This window comes from Octopus sinensis, linkage group LG2, assembly GCF_006345805.1.
Source record: "Octopus sinensis linkage group LG2, ASM634580v1, whole genome shotgun sequence".
NCBI classification, from domain to species: domain Eukaryota; kingdom Metazoa; phylum Mollusca; class Cephalopoda; order Octopoda; family Octopodidae; genus Octopus; species Octopus sinensis.
The window spans coordinates 29,741,560-29,755,981 of NC_042998.1; the positions used below are offsets into that span (position 1 = coordinate 29,741,560).

The window sequence follows — 14,422 nt, forward strand, 5'->3', positions numbered from 1 at the left end:
GGGCTGTTTAAACATCATCTGAGTCCTCTCGTACACAAATATATGAACACATACGCACATACCACTACAAACCCACGCCATTACATCTATATATATATATATATATATATATATATATATATACGTGTGTGTGTATTACATGTATCAATATATACTTCATAATGAATTTAATGTCTTATCTATCTATCTATCTATCTATATATATATATATATATGTAAATATATATATATATATAATATATATATATATGTGTGTGTGTGTGTGCGTGTGTGTGTATGTATATATATGTATATATATATATATATATATATATATATATATATATATATATATTATATATATATTGTATATGTATAATATATATATGTGTATACACTCATACACACATATATATATGTAAGTATATATGTATGTAAGTGTAAATGTTGTGAGTGTGCGCGAGAGAGAGAGAGAGAGAGAAAATTTATGGGTATTTATTTTATGATTTATTTAATATGTCTGAGAAGTTTAAGTTATGGGAAAATAAATCGAAATGTAAAACATTAGAGCTTAGCATGATGCTATTTAATGGTTTTATCTCAGAAAATATTTTACCGTTTCTTACTCAACAGGGGCTTCAAGTTGATTCAATTGCAAAACAATGGCGGAACTGTGTTTTGTATTTTGAAAATAAAAGAAATCTGAAACGCTGTAATTAAGCTTTTACCTGGACAAAGAAAAAAAAGATAATGATATAATTCTTTTCTATTTTATTATTTACTTGTTTCAGACATGGCTGCGGCCATGCTGAGGCACCACCTTGAGGAATTTTTAGTTAAATGAATTGAGCCCGGTACTTACTTTTGTCAGCCTGGTGCTTATTGTATCGGTCACTTGTGCAGGACCGTTGACTCACGGAGACGTAAACACACCAACACCGGTTGTCAAACGATGGAGAAGGGCATATAGAAGCGCGCGCACGCACACACACACACATATGCATACACACTTTGAGCTTCTTTCAGTTTCCTATTTCTTTACTACCCACAAGGGGCTAAACACAGAGAGGACAAACAAGGACAGCCAAACGGATTAAGTCGATTATATCGACCCCAGTGCGTAACAGGTATTTATTTCATCGACTCCAAAAGGATGAAAGGCAAAGTCGACCTCGGCGAAATTTGAACTCACAACGTAACGGCAGACGAAATACGGCTACGCATTTCGCCCGGCGTGCTAACGTTTCTGCCAACTGGCCGCCTTATTTCAGTTTCCGTCTACCAAATTAACCATCATAGTTTTGGCTGGCCGGTGGCTATATGAGAAGACACTTGCCCAAGGTGCCACGCAGTGGAACTGAACCTGGAACCATATGATTAGGAAGCAAGCTTCTTACCACACAGCCACTCCATATTGAAAAGCATCTTTCGTGGTTTACTTTGTAAGAGTTCGAAAGTATTTTAGCTTGTAATAAGTATGTTAAGCATTTTGAATAGAAATAATACTGCTATAAATATTCAAGTTAACCACACCCTATTCCAAGTTACCGCCTGATAATCTGAAATCGATTTTAAATTATCCTCCCCCCGTGGCCCTTTCCCGGGTATAGCTTGAACCCGGTTTCAAATTACTCCTGCACTCTTCACATTAATCCATTTCTGATTTCGCTAAAATGATAAATTTTAGCGCTTAAAACTCGTATAAGACTGTAATCTACTCCTAAAATGTGAAAGTAAAAAAAAATGTTATTGGATTTTTAATCTAACATTTTTATGAAGTTTATCCCCAATTAAAAGTGAATGTCGTGTTAGAACGCATAATACTGCACAAGTTAGCAAGATAGAACTTCTCATATAGACTTGTAGTTCATCCACAAGTCCATATGCGAGGTTTTGTGCACAGTAGATTACTCAGTATTCTGTATTGTAATACAACGTCCACTTTTAATCGGGGATGAATATTACCTTTTTTGTATTAATCTTGCTTTTGTCGCTATTATTTTTATGTTACCTTTAAGAGAATATTTTGAACATTAGAGATTCTGGTTTTGCAAATATTTGAATAAAATCATTACTATTCGATAATGTAAAACATTTATTTCCGTATTATCTTCTGGTCTAGCTTGCTCAGACATTTTTAACTCACGCAACCATCTCGGTCCTGCATAAGTCGAGGGTGGTCTACGAGGGGGTATCCAGTTTCCCTGGTGAGTTGATCTACATATGTTGTGTGTTTGGATGATCTGCTCGAGTATGGCCATGCTTTGGCATGCAGAGCGGTAGGCCACTTACCAGCTGAGCTTTAGCTGGCAAGCAATATCCTGCAAAGCGCAGCGCCTTCCATTATAACGACAGAAACAGACAGATGTCCATACATCTGTTTCTTGGTAGGATGAGGTCCCCAAGATATATTTAAGAGTGCTCTTAATATTCGGATGTAACGATTGAGTTCTGGCTGTTGCTCTATATAAAAGGACTGATTCAGAAAAAAATCCCTGAGAGGAATATTTCAGTTGTTATTTATTAAAGATAAAATCTAATTACAAATTCATTTAAAATTTCAAATCCGATTAGAATATATTATTATACAAAATGAAATTGAAGAATACACAAACACTTTAAATGCAAAAGGAATATGTTTATTATACAAAACAAAATATACCAATACTTTTTAAATGTAAATGGAATCTATTTATATGTAAAGTGAAATATATTTACACACATTAAATGCAAATTATATGTATTTGTATACGAACCACAATGTTTATACACTTTGCGATAGTTATTATATTTATAAGTTACCGAAAGAAAAATTATGTTGTGTCTGGGGAGAGTCATTCTCTTTTAGTGCCTCAGAATTTTTTGTTGCGTCTTGCGAAAGGTTGCAAGACGCAACGAAAATTTTAGAAAAATAAATAAATGAGTGGAAATTTTACCTGTGTGTGTGTGTTGAATTATAAGACACTAAAAGAGAATGACTCTCCCCAGACACAACATAATATGCTTCAACACATGAACTCCCATTAAGAGTCTTGCAAACCAAATCCAAAAACGAAAGAAAAATAATGATAATAATGAAAATAATCTATATAATAGTAGCACCTTGCGCAAGTGTCTTTTACTATAGCCTTGGGCCGACCAAAGCCATGTGAGTGGATTTGGTAGACGGAAAGGGAAAGAAGCCGTCGTATATATATGTTTGTGTGTCTGTGTTTGTCCCCCACCATCGCTCGACAACCGATTATGGTGTGTTTACGTCCCCGTAACATAGTTAGTTAAAGAGGTGGAGAGGAGTGAGAGAGAGGTGGTGATGAAGTGAGTGAGAGGTGGAAATTGAGTGAATGAAAGGTGGTGGTGGAGTGAGTGAGAGGTGAAAGTGGAGTGAGTGATATGGATGTGTGTGTATATGTGCGCACGTGTGCGTGTGTGTGTAAGTGTGTGTGTATGTCTGGCTTTAAAGAATGCCAAAGCGACGCTGTTTGTGTCGATAAAATAAACTACTAAAATGCATGATTTGTAGTAGTAGAACTCACAGCTACTAAAACGATCGGAGTAAAGTATTTCGCCCAAGGAAATACAGCGGCGTGTTAACACCCACTCTGAATTACTTCCATGTTTAGAGATAAATATATTTTTTGAACATTTGTATCTGCATTATGTTTCGATCACCTTAATCTTCCATTGCCATCAAAGTTTTATGTTTGACTGTGTAATTAAGACCGCGATGGAGTTGAACAATGCATCTTTCTCTAAGAAACATTAAAATTCATAGCTACCAGGCCAGTGGCATGTGCAAAGTTTATTTCAATAACAAAAGACACTAGTGTTATATATATATATATATATATATATATATATATATATATATATATATATATATATGTGTGTGTGTGTGTGTGTGTGTGTGTGTGTGTGTGTGTGTGTATATCATGTCAAAGGGAAATGGAATTTAATTAAAATTAAAACATTCAATCAAAATTTACATTTCCAGTGGTCTAACGGGCAAAAAAAAATTGTCAAGAAGACTATATATTAGTCATACGACATAGTGTATATTTAAACACATAAGGAATCCACTTCTAGGGAATTCAGCACGCTAGAGAAAACATCTAGGTTCTGTAAACCACAAAAATAACGTTATTTTTGTGGTTTACAGAACCTAGCTGTTCTTTCTAGCGTGCTGAATACCCTATATACTATATCGTATGCCTTATATATATATATTATATATATATATATATATATTATATATATATATATATAAATATATATGCATGTATGGGTACAGGAGGTCAACTACAGTAAACAACAAGACATACGAAAACAAATGAGTTCAATACGCAAACAATGAGAGAAAAAATTGGAAAACAGGACAAGTAACATAAAGAAAGACCCTTCATCAGTTGTTGGCTGTCTATCTACTGCTCATTTCGAGCATTAAACGACAATATGAGACTTCGAAAACAGTTACTCCCATAAGTGCTAAAATAAAACTTTACGGAGGGTCAGACGTGCAACACAAATCGACATAAAACCCTTAAGAAAAGTTCAACACAGTAACACACCTTCCCCGAAAATACTGCTGTACATATTCACATACAACCTCAGAATTTGTTATAGATTTCTGTCATAGATTTATACAATAGTATTCATAGTAAATTTAGGACATGTAAGTGAGTATCTCATAAATATTATTGATGAAAACGATTCTCTTAATAGGCGATAATATGTGTGTGTACGGCGGCAAGCTGGCAGAATCATTAGCGCGCCAGACAAATGCTTAGTGGTATTTTGGCGGCGAGCTGGCAGAAACGTTAGCACGCCGGGCGAAATGCTTAGCGGTATTTCGTCTGCGTTACGTTGTGAGTTCGAATTCCGCCGAGGTCGACTTTGTCTTTCATCCTTTCGGGGTCGATAAATTAAGTACCAGTTACGCACTGGGGTCGATGTAATCGACTTAATACCTATGTCTGTCCTTGTTTGTCCCCTCTGTGTTTAGCCCCTTGTGGGTAATAAAGAAATAGGTATTTTGCCCGTCTTTAGGCTCTGCGTTCACTCGTAGTTGAATAAAAACAACAATCTTTATTTGAAAATTTGTGCTAATAACATTATCAAGTACATGTTAGCTGGATATTTACATTATTCTCTGGAATTTGTTCTGTCGATTTTGCCGTCGGCTGTTCATCTATTTTCTTTATAGTTTAAAAGCAAACTTATTTTACTATGAATCACATTCGATCTCAAAGATGAACTTTGATAATTTGATGTTATAAAACATTGCTTGAGGATAAATGCCAGAATAAGTTAGGGATTCCCAACATGAGATTCACTTCCCGAAATGCCACGTCTCCATCCTTGCGGGTGCGAGATGACATTTCAGGGAATGCAATGGAGGGAAAGTATATACCATTTTAAAATAGTTTTTCCGAATAAAATTATTAATCAATAATTAAAAATAATTTCATTAATCATAGAAAGAACTGTATTACTCCATATATGTAGAAATAACCCTTTAATGTTTAAATTATTTTTGAAGTGCTTTCGAAATCGTTTGCTGAATATTTGCAGCGGGAAACCTCAAATTTGGGAAAAGTTTGACCAGGAGTTCACATTCTCAAAGTTTAGAGAAAATATCAGCTGATGACTAACAAACGGAAGATCGCATTTAAAATGCACGCAAATTGAGCTCTAGGATTGAATCGAAAGCAGAACTTTGGAGATGCTTTGGTTTTTAGCAGTGGATATATTCATATAACTTGATGGAAAAGTCACCATTACATTTGTAACGTCATACCAGAGTAAATCTTGATTCAGTTCTCATCTCTCAATCAAAACTGATTTAGAAATTGCCTGAAATTGCCAGCAATCAACAAGAATATTCCACTTCATGAAAAAGAGCTGAATTTTATGATCGCAAATGTGATTGGATTTTACTGTTTACTTGGTGCTTTTACAATGTTGGCTTACGTTTTCATTTTATGCACTGAAGCAAAGGCTTAATTTGTTTGGGGCTCAATTTGTTCATCCACAGCACAACGTTTATTTCTATTGAAACAAGTTATTAGAAAATGGATTTTTTTTTCATTTTCAAATGAGAAGTTACCTTTGTAGGAGTTGCGAAAATTTAATCAAATATTTCCTAGGAGTGAGGATCCATGGCAAGGATTGGAATGATAATTATTTCTCTGTCAAATAATTTTGTTCATTAGAAATATAACTGGCCTGAAATGGAAATCCAGCAGTGGCCTATTATATTCTGCTGTTGTTACTGCCACTAGTACACGCCTACTTAAGTAAAGCATTGGTCAAACACGTCATAGACGCCAAAATTCGGATATTACTGATGCTTAAGACATTGTAAAACCCATTTTCAAGGAATAGATTGCGGTTACTAGTTGACGGTCAATGTACAGGTCTTATTGTTGGTTCGTAGTCCAGTCTGCTATGAGTAAGAGAAGGAGCCTTTAAGACATGATCTTTCCTCTGAAAAAAAAATGATTTTCCCGTTATTGCAGAACATTTGTCTCCCCCACAACAAACTTTTATATATTATGTATATCAGTAATGATATATTTAATGTTAGATACTGCTTAAGCATTTTGTTCCAGTTATCATCTAGACAGTCGAAGCACAATGGCCCAGTGGTTAGGGTAGCGGACTCGCGGTCGTAGGATCGCGGTTTCGATTACCAGACCGGGCGTTGTGAGTGTTTATTGAGCGAAAACACCTAAAGCTCTACGAGGCTCCGGCAGGGGGTGGCGATAAACCCTGCTTTACTCTTTCACCACAGCTTTCACTCTTTCTTCCTGTTTCTGTTGTACCAGTATTTCGAAGGGCCAGCCTTGTCACACGCCGTGTCACGCTGAATCTCCACGAGAACTACGTTAAGGGTACACGTGTCTGTGGAGTGCTCAGCCACTCGCACATTAATTTCACTAACGGGCTGTTCCATTGATCGAATTAACTGGAACACTCCTTGTCGTCGTAACCGACGGAGTGCCACAATCGTCTAGACAACAAATTATAATATGAATCGACCACGCTCTAAAGTGTCCTATATAAACATAACATATCAGAGAATATTGAAGAAGAGTTTACAACATATTATAGCAGTTTAAACATTAACTGAGAAGTTCGTATTCAATCTACTTACTTTAGTTAAAAGCTTTTTTTTTTCTGCTTTCGGTGGCTGATGTAAGTATCTAATTTTATTTGTATACAATTAGAAATATGAGATTCAATAGTCATTAGACTTCTAGAATATATTTCATTAAAACTCAGTAATGACTAAAACCGTTAGAAAACAAATTCATAAATCGATCTTTTGCCAATAATGAAACTTCTAAGCTGGCAGAAAAAATATAACTAATCTTCTTAAGGTTATTGTAGGTCACGTTATGTATGTGTGTATCTCTTATATATCATTGCTGAAAGCGGTTCTTCTAATAGGCAAAAATATACGTGTGTAAGGCGGCAAGCTGCGAGAATAGTTAACGCGCCATATGAAATGCTTAGCAGTATTTCGGCCATCTTTACGTTCCGTGTTTAAATGTCACCGGTGTTGACGTTGCCTTTCATCATTTCGGGGTTGACTTTCACCATTTCGGTTAATCGACTAGCCCTTCTCTCAAATTTCAGGCCTTTGTGCTTATAGTAGAAGTGAATTGTGTGTGTGTGTGTGAGGGAGAAAGAGAGAGAAAGTGAGAGAGAGAGAGAAGATTATGTGTGTGTGTGTGTAGTGTTTGTGTGTAATATCTAGCGATATTCATCTCCCTGTTTCTAATTATGTCAGGTTCATTCAATTTACGCTCGAATGACATATATCTAGATGCGCAGAAAACGGGAAAATATCGAAAGTTATTGGGGATTTTCGACGCCGTCACAACGGGACGTGATAGTTGAGTAAACGCAGTCGTGACAACGAAAAGATGACGTTAAGTCGTAGTCGAGGTTGCAATCTCCTTTACAAATATGAATTCTCAACATTCTAAGGAGAGAAAATATAGTGTTAGCATCTAGGAATAATGGTTCTTGTATAAAATAAGGAGTAGAGCAGATTAGCTGATGTGTGCTCCCCGGTATTTCCTGCATAGAAACACACACACACACACACACACACAGAGGAATGTGTGCGTAAAAATTTTTAAATTTAAGAAAACTTTCCCGATACCTTCACAACATTTGCAAAATGCTTATTGAATTAATAATGACCCAATATTAATCTATGATTGTTATTTTTTGTTTTTGTGCCTTATTATGTAACACACTCACAGGTAAAATTTAATTTTTAAAAAAATTTTATTGTTGCGAGACGCAACGAAAATTTTAGGACAATAAAAATAAGAAAAAAAAGTGGAAATTTTACCTATAATTGTTAATTATACGGAAATAAAAAACATCTATAACGAGGTTATTGAACAGTGTTTCCTGTGAGCGCTTTCGCAGGAAACGGTGTTTCCTAGGACTAAATAACAGTAGCATTCTTCCCTTTCATGGGACTGTCTCATTAAGTTGACAACACACTACTACTTTAAAGAGAGAATAGTTTTCAGCTCTCTAATTAATCGTATGTGAATACTTATGTATGTGTGACCATATATCTTTGTTAAAAACACTAACGTTTTTCAGAATTGTATTTTTAAGTGTTAAATTATAAACAAATATTAAGGACCTAAAAATAGATCTACAAATATATTTCATTTCACATTAAATCACTGAACAATGTTTTCAATTATAAAGCAGGAAAGTTGTTGTGTTTCTGTTGATGTAGGGAATACCCTGTAAATATATATTTAATTATTTCCATGAAATTAATACTTTCATATAAAACGAAATCACTCATGTGTAAACATTTAATGTTCAAAAATAGGTTTTAAACGAGATTTTATGAAAAGAAGTCAGAATTGGTCTTGAGTACACAACAGAAATGAAAATCTAAGCATTAATATAATTGACCAGTTCTCTCAATCAATTTTCAATTAGCTGTGTCTGGTTTATGTGAATATCTTCTATTCTTAATTATCAGGAAGCAATTTACTTACATACTATACGTCGCATTAGCTTTCTACAACATTCACTACAAATCATATTAAAGGCCTGCGCCTTTCAGCCTGAAAGTTTGTTTATATGCATTTAATTAATATTTCATTGTGGCATTCAAAATCATTAATCGTCTGGTCATAGCTGTGCGCGCCTGAAAACTTTCCAACAACTATAGAGATTTAGGTAGGTTTTCTTTGCATATCACGGGACGAAATGTATGTCGAATATTACAGATAAAAATCAATGATAAGAGAGAATTTCGTTTACCATGTACAAATATCCCTTTCGTTGAAGTAATCTCTTAAATTAACAACGGATTATAGTAAATCTATATATAAATTAACATACGTATATACAAACATTGTGCGTGTGTGTGTGTGTGTGTGTGTGTGTGTGTATGAGTGTGTGTGTGTGTGTGTGTGAGTGTGTGTGTATGAGTGTGTGTGTGTGTGTGTGTGTGTGTGTGTGTGTGTGTGTTCTACAAGGCATCGGAGCATTAGTGGACAGCTTTGCAAATGTCGCCAAATCTATTGGCTAAACAATCGGCTTGAGAAAGACAGGATCTTGCACTATCCAGCACGTGGACAGCGCAATCAGGATCTTATTACAATGGTAGATGATATCTTAATACACGTATTTCCAAAATTCTGCTCCGAGGGAAGCATCTTGTCAAACAATGCCCAGCCTGATGAAGATATATATTTCTTTACTATCCACAAGGGGCTAAACATAGAGGGGACAAACAAGGACAGACAAACGGATTAAGTCGATTACATCGACCCCAGTGCGAAACTGGTACTGTATTTATCGACCCCGAAAGGATGAAAGGCAAAGTCTGCCATGGCGGAATTTGAACTCAGAACGTAACGTCAGACGAAATACCGCTAAGCATTTCGCCCGGCGCGCTAACGTTTCTGCCAGCTCGAAGATATATCCCAGCGATTGTCTCTGAGGTAAGCAAAAACTGTAAGGAGATCATAGCATCTACCAACAGTTGTGCTTACCTCACTCCTATATAGCTGTGAAACATGGACATTCTACAAGCACCATATCAAATAATTAAACACATTCCACATTCGTTGTCTTCAATTTCTAACATCAAGTTAGAGAACGAAGTCCCCAACGCAGATCGTCATGCAAGATGCGATATGCTAGGCATAAGAATCTTCCTTTGGCTGTGTGGTAAGTAGCTTGCTTACCAACCACATGATTACGGGTTCAGTCCCACTGCGTGGTACTTTGGTAGTGTCTTCTACTACAGCCTCGGGTCGGCCAAAGCCTTGTGAGTGAATTTGGTAGATGGAAACTGAAAAAAGCCCGTCTTATATATATATATATTATATATATATATATATATATATGTGTGTGTGTGTGTTTGTGTGCCTGCGTTTGTCTCCCCAACATCGCTTGACAACCGATGCTGGTGTGTTTACGTCTCCGTAATTTAGTAGTTCGGTAAAAGACACCGATAGAATAAGTACTAGGTTTATAAAGAATAAGTCCTGGTGTCGATTTGCTCGACTAAAGGCGATGCTCCAGCATGGCCGCAGTCAAATGAAAGAAACAAGTAAAAGAGAATCAAAGCAGAACCGAGATTGTTTGTCTTTGTTTTGTAGTACGCATGAAAAACATTCTCTTACCTAAAGCCCTATTTTAAGATCAGCTTGGCTTTATTGACAGGCACCAAGGCCACTCTTCTCTTCCGTTATAAGGACATTGAAGACGTACATTAATATCTGAAAAGAGATTCATAGCACTGAGTGGAGCTCAGTTGAGAAGCTCGTACTACAAAGACATCTACTTTGAAGCAGCCTGGCTCAACACCTTCAGAGAGAAAAGTTTCCAGCATAAAGCCAAGTCCATTTTCCCCATCAGTGCAACATCTACAGCAGAATATGCAATTACTGGAAAAGTAATATATATATATATATATATATATATATGGGGGGTGGCGATCCCTGCTGTACTCTTTCGCCACAATTTTCTCTCACTCTTTCTTCTGTTGGCCCGCTCGCTTAGCCAGCGGGGTGGCGTCATTTGAAGGCTAAAACAATGCGAAGCGTATTGTGACCAGCGATGTGTAGCACCATCTGATAGTCTGGTAGGTCACGGTGATATACTAGTCACAATGAGGATATTTAAACCTCTTACAGGGATATTTATATCCAAAATTCACTGGTTTTATATATATAATATTTTGAAGAGACATTTCTTCAATGAATATATTATATGGAATATCGTAAAATATCAAAATACTATAATTGAGTTATAAAACAGAGAGATCTAATGGCTACAGATTAATTTATTAATTGATTAACACAATCACATTGAAATGAAACAACTAGGTGAATATGTTAATTAATTAATTGATTGATTAGTTAATTAATTTATATCAATTGAATCTCTCTGCTAATTCGATAATATATATCTGTCATAAGTTTATTAGTTTCACATAAATATATATCTATGGTAAGTTTATTATTTTCGCAGTAAAATCTTCGTAGTTTTGAAGCCCTTTGGTACGGAGTTTAAATCTTTTATTAATTTTATTTGCTGTCGAAGGTAACTGCGCTTGTGCGGTGGATTTGAAAAATTATAATGAATAAGTATGTAGCACGTGTATCTTCCGTGCTGCATAAATAAGCACTAATCTTCGAACCCTTTCTGAAGAGGCATGGATGGCAAATTAATTTATTTGCACATTAATGCAGATATTCGAATCTGGGAGTAACTACAGTAACATTTTTATTTTTCATTCACTGTGAAATTACTCTTATTCGTGGTTTGGGCTTTTACTACCCTTTCTAGCATGTAAAGTGTCCTGAACCCTCTTTTGTGTATAAATACGCACACTATTTTATATGAAAAATATATTGTCTATTGACTTTATTACTGCATGCTGGCCACCAGTAGAAAATTTCTCTAAATTTTCTGCCCTTATTATTCTTTTACTCTTTTACTTGTTTCAATCATTTGACTGTGGCCATGCTGGAGCACCGCCTTTAGTCGAGCAAATCGACCCCAGGACTTATTCTTTGTAAGCCGTGTACTTATTCTATCGCTTTCTTTTGCCGAACCGCTATGTTACGGGGACGTTAACACACCAGCATCGGTTGTCAAGTGATGTTGGGAGGACAAACAGAGACACACAAACATATACACACACATACATATACATATATACGACGGGATTCTTTCAGTTTCCGTTTACCAAATCCACTCAGAAGGGACTGGTCTGCCGGAGGCTATAATAGAAGACACTTGCACAAGGTGCCCGGCTACTTACCACACAGCCACCCCTACGCCACTATATTTATATATATTTTTCATGTATAAACGTATATGTAGACCTGACTGGCGCGGTGTTAGAATAACGAATGTTCCATTTGATCCCATCTTATACGTATATACATAAATACATATATGAACATATATATATATATACACACACACACATACCCACACACAAATTCACATACATACTTAAATACGTTTGTATACTTAAATTCAAATTATAAGCAGCTCTGTAATGTAAACATTATTTTTACTTCATACTTCATGCGCTTTTCGTCCGTGCAAAAGATATATGCTGCTAAAAAGCACAATATACCTCAAAGCTACACGAAAAAAAATACCCCAGAAATGGCCACGAGAGCGACATTTAACGTATTTCGGTGAAGTTATGGCTTTTTATTGCTACATATTCGTTGCACATCCGAAACGAAATCGCTAGTATAAAATATATACAGCCAGTCTACATTCAGACACACGTATATTACACATATATACAAGTACATATTTTGATACAAGTACATGTTGAGATACACACATACATGTCCTAATTTTTATATGAGTACCATTGTATAAAATTATGACAGAAGCAACAATACTAATACAAATTCCAGAACACTTTAGTTTTACAGGTGAAACGTACATTATTTTAGCCAATTAGAAATAATAGCCCGTACATTATTGACAGCACCTAATTCCGCTGATCTTACTCTGAAAGAAAATATAGATTTATATTTCTAAGGAGCATTTTCTCATTCGCGCTGAAAAACAGGAAATTACTTCGTAGCTTATGGAGAACTTATCTGTATATACTTGCTTTGATATTAATCTTGTAAATTAAGATCTGTTCATTGTATGCTGAATTCCGATCTACCGCAAATTTGTATTCGCAAGAAACGTGCTGTGTTATTTTTGTGTTATTCAATGAAAAAGCTTAGGAGATGTGTGTATTTTTTGTTGGTATTTACGAGATAAGAACGACATTTTTATACATAATTTTATCTTGTTAAGTTAAACAAAGTCTTGAATATGCTACAACCTATAAATAATGATAATAATAATTTCTTCTTATGGGTACAAGGCCTGAAATTGTGTGCAGCGGCCTAGTCAATTACAACGAACCAGTTCTCTGCTGGTAGTTATTTTTTCAAACCTAAAATGATGAAGGGCAAAGTCGACCTTGGCGGAATTTGAACTCAGAACGTAAAGACACAAAATTCCACTATCTTATCCGGTGTGGTAACTATTTTGCTGGGTCCCTGCCTTAATAATAGCAATAATATTTTCTTCTATAGGCACAAGCCTGAGATTTTGGGGGGATACTAGTCGATCACATCGACCCCAGTGTTCATATATTACTTATTTTATTGACCTTAAAATAGGACGAAATGTAAAAACCTCAAGATAATTTGAATTCAAAACATAATGACGAACGAAATGTCGCTAAGCATTTTGTCCGGCGTGCTAACAATTCGGCCAAAAGAAGAAAATCAACAGAGGAAGCAGTGATAAATGTATATGAAATAATACAGTTCTGCATTTAAGAGATGAGGAATAATGTATATTATTTAAATTTGATGGATATTTGTCCTCATCTTGTTTGTTGTTAACAAAACGTTTCGGCTGATATACCCTCAGCTTTCATCAGTTGTCTTGAGAAATTTCGAACCTGGGTTCTCATTCCTAAGGTATTTTTCGATGTTATTATTATTATAATTATTCAGGTCACTGTCTGGAATCGAACTCGGAATCTTGAGGTCAGTAGCCCGTGCTCTTAACCACTACGCCATATGCCCATGGGTATATCAGCCAAAACGTTGTGTTAACAACAAACAAAATGAGGACAAATACCCGTCAACTGTAAATAATATATATTTAATAATTTCTTCTTTTGGTTCTTGGCAAACGCGATCGTTTGGCAGGGAGAAAAAAGGTAATCGATACTTTGCTAAGTCGCGAGTCAAAACCATTACGATAAACGTCGCCTGTACATTTTCGTTCTCTATAAATGGTGAAGGCGCATGGCTCAGTGGTTAGAGCGGCAGGATCACACTCATGAGATTATGGATTCGATTCCCGGATCGGGCTGTGAGTTGTGTTCTTGAGCAAG

The 14,422-nt window shown here is 35.7% G+C and overlaps 1 long non-coding RNA gene across 1 annotated transcript; it reads left to right on the forward strand.

Moving 5' to 3' along the window:
• The first annotated feature begins 268 nt into the window (after positions 1 to 268).
• Positions 269 to 11,273, forward strand: LOC118767466. The gene is made up of 3 exons (XR_005003394.1): positions 269 to 288; positions 3,280 to 3,283; positions 11,145 to 11,273. It is a non-coding gene; the product is annotated as an uncharacterized LOC118767466 (long non-coding RNA).
• Positions 11,274 to 14,422: the final 3,149 nt, after the last annotated feature.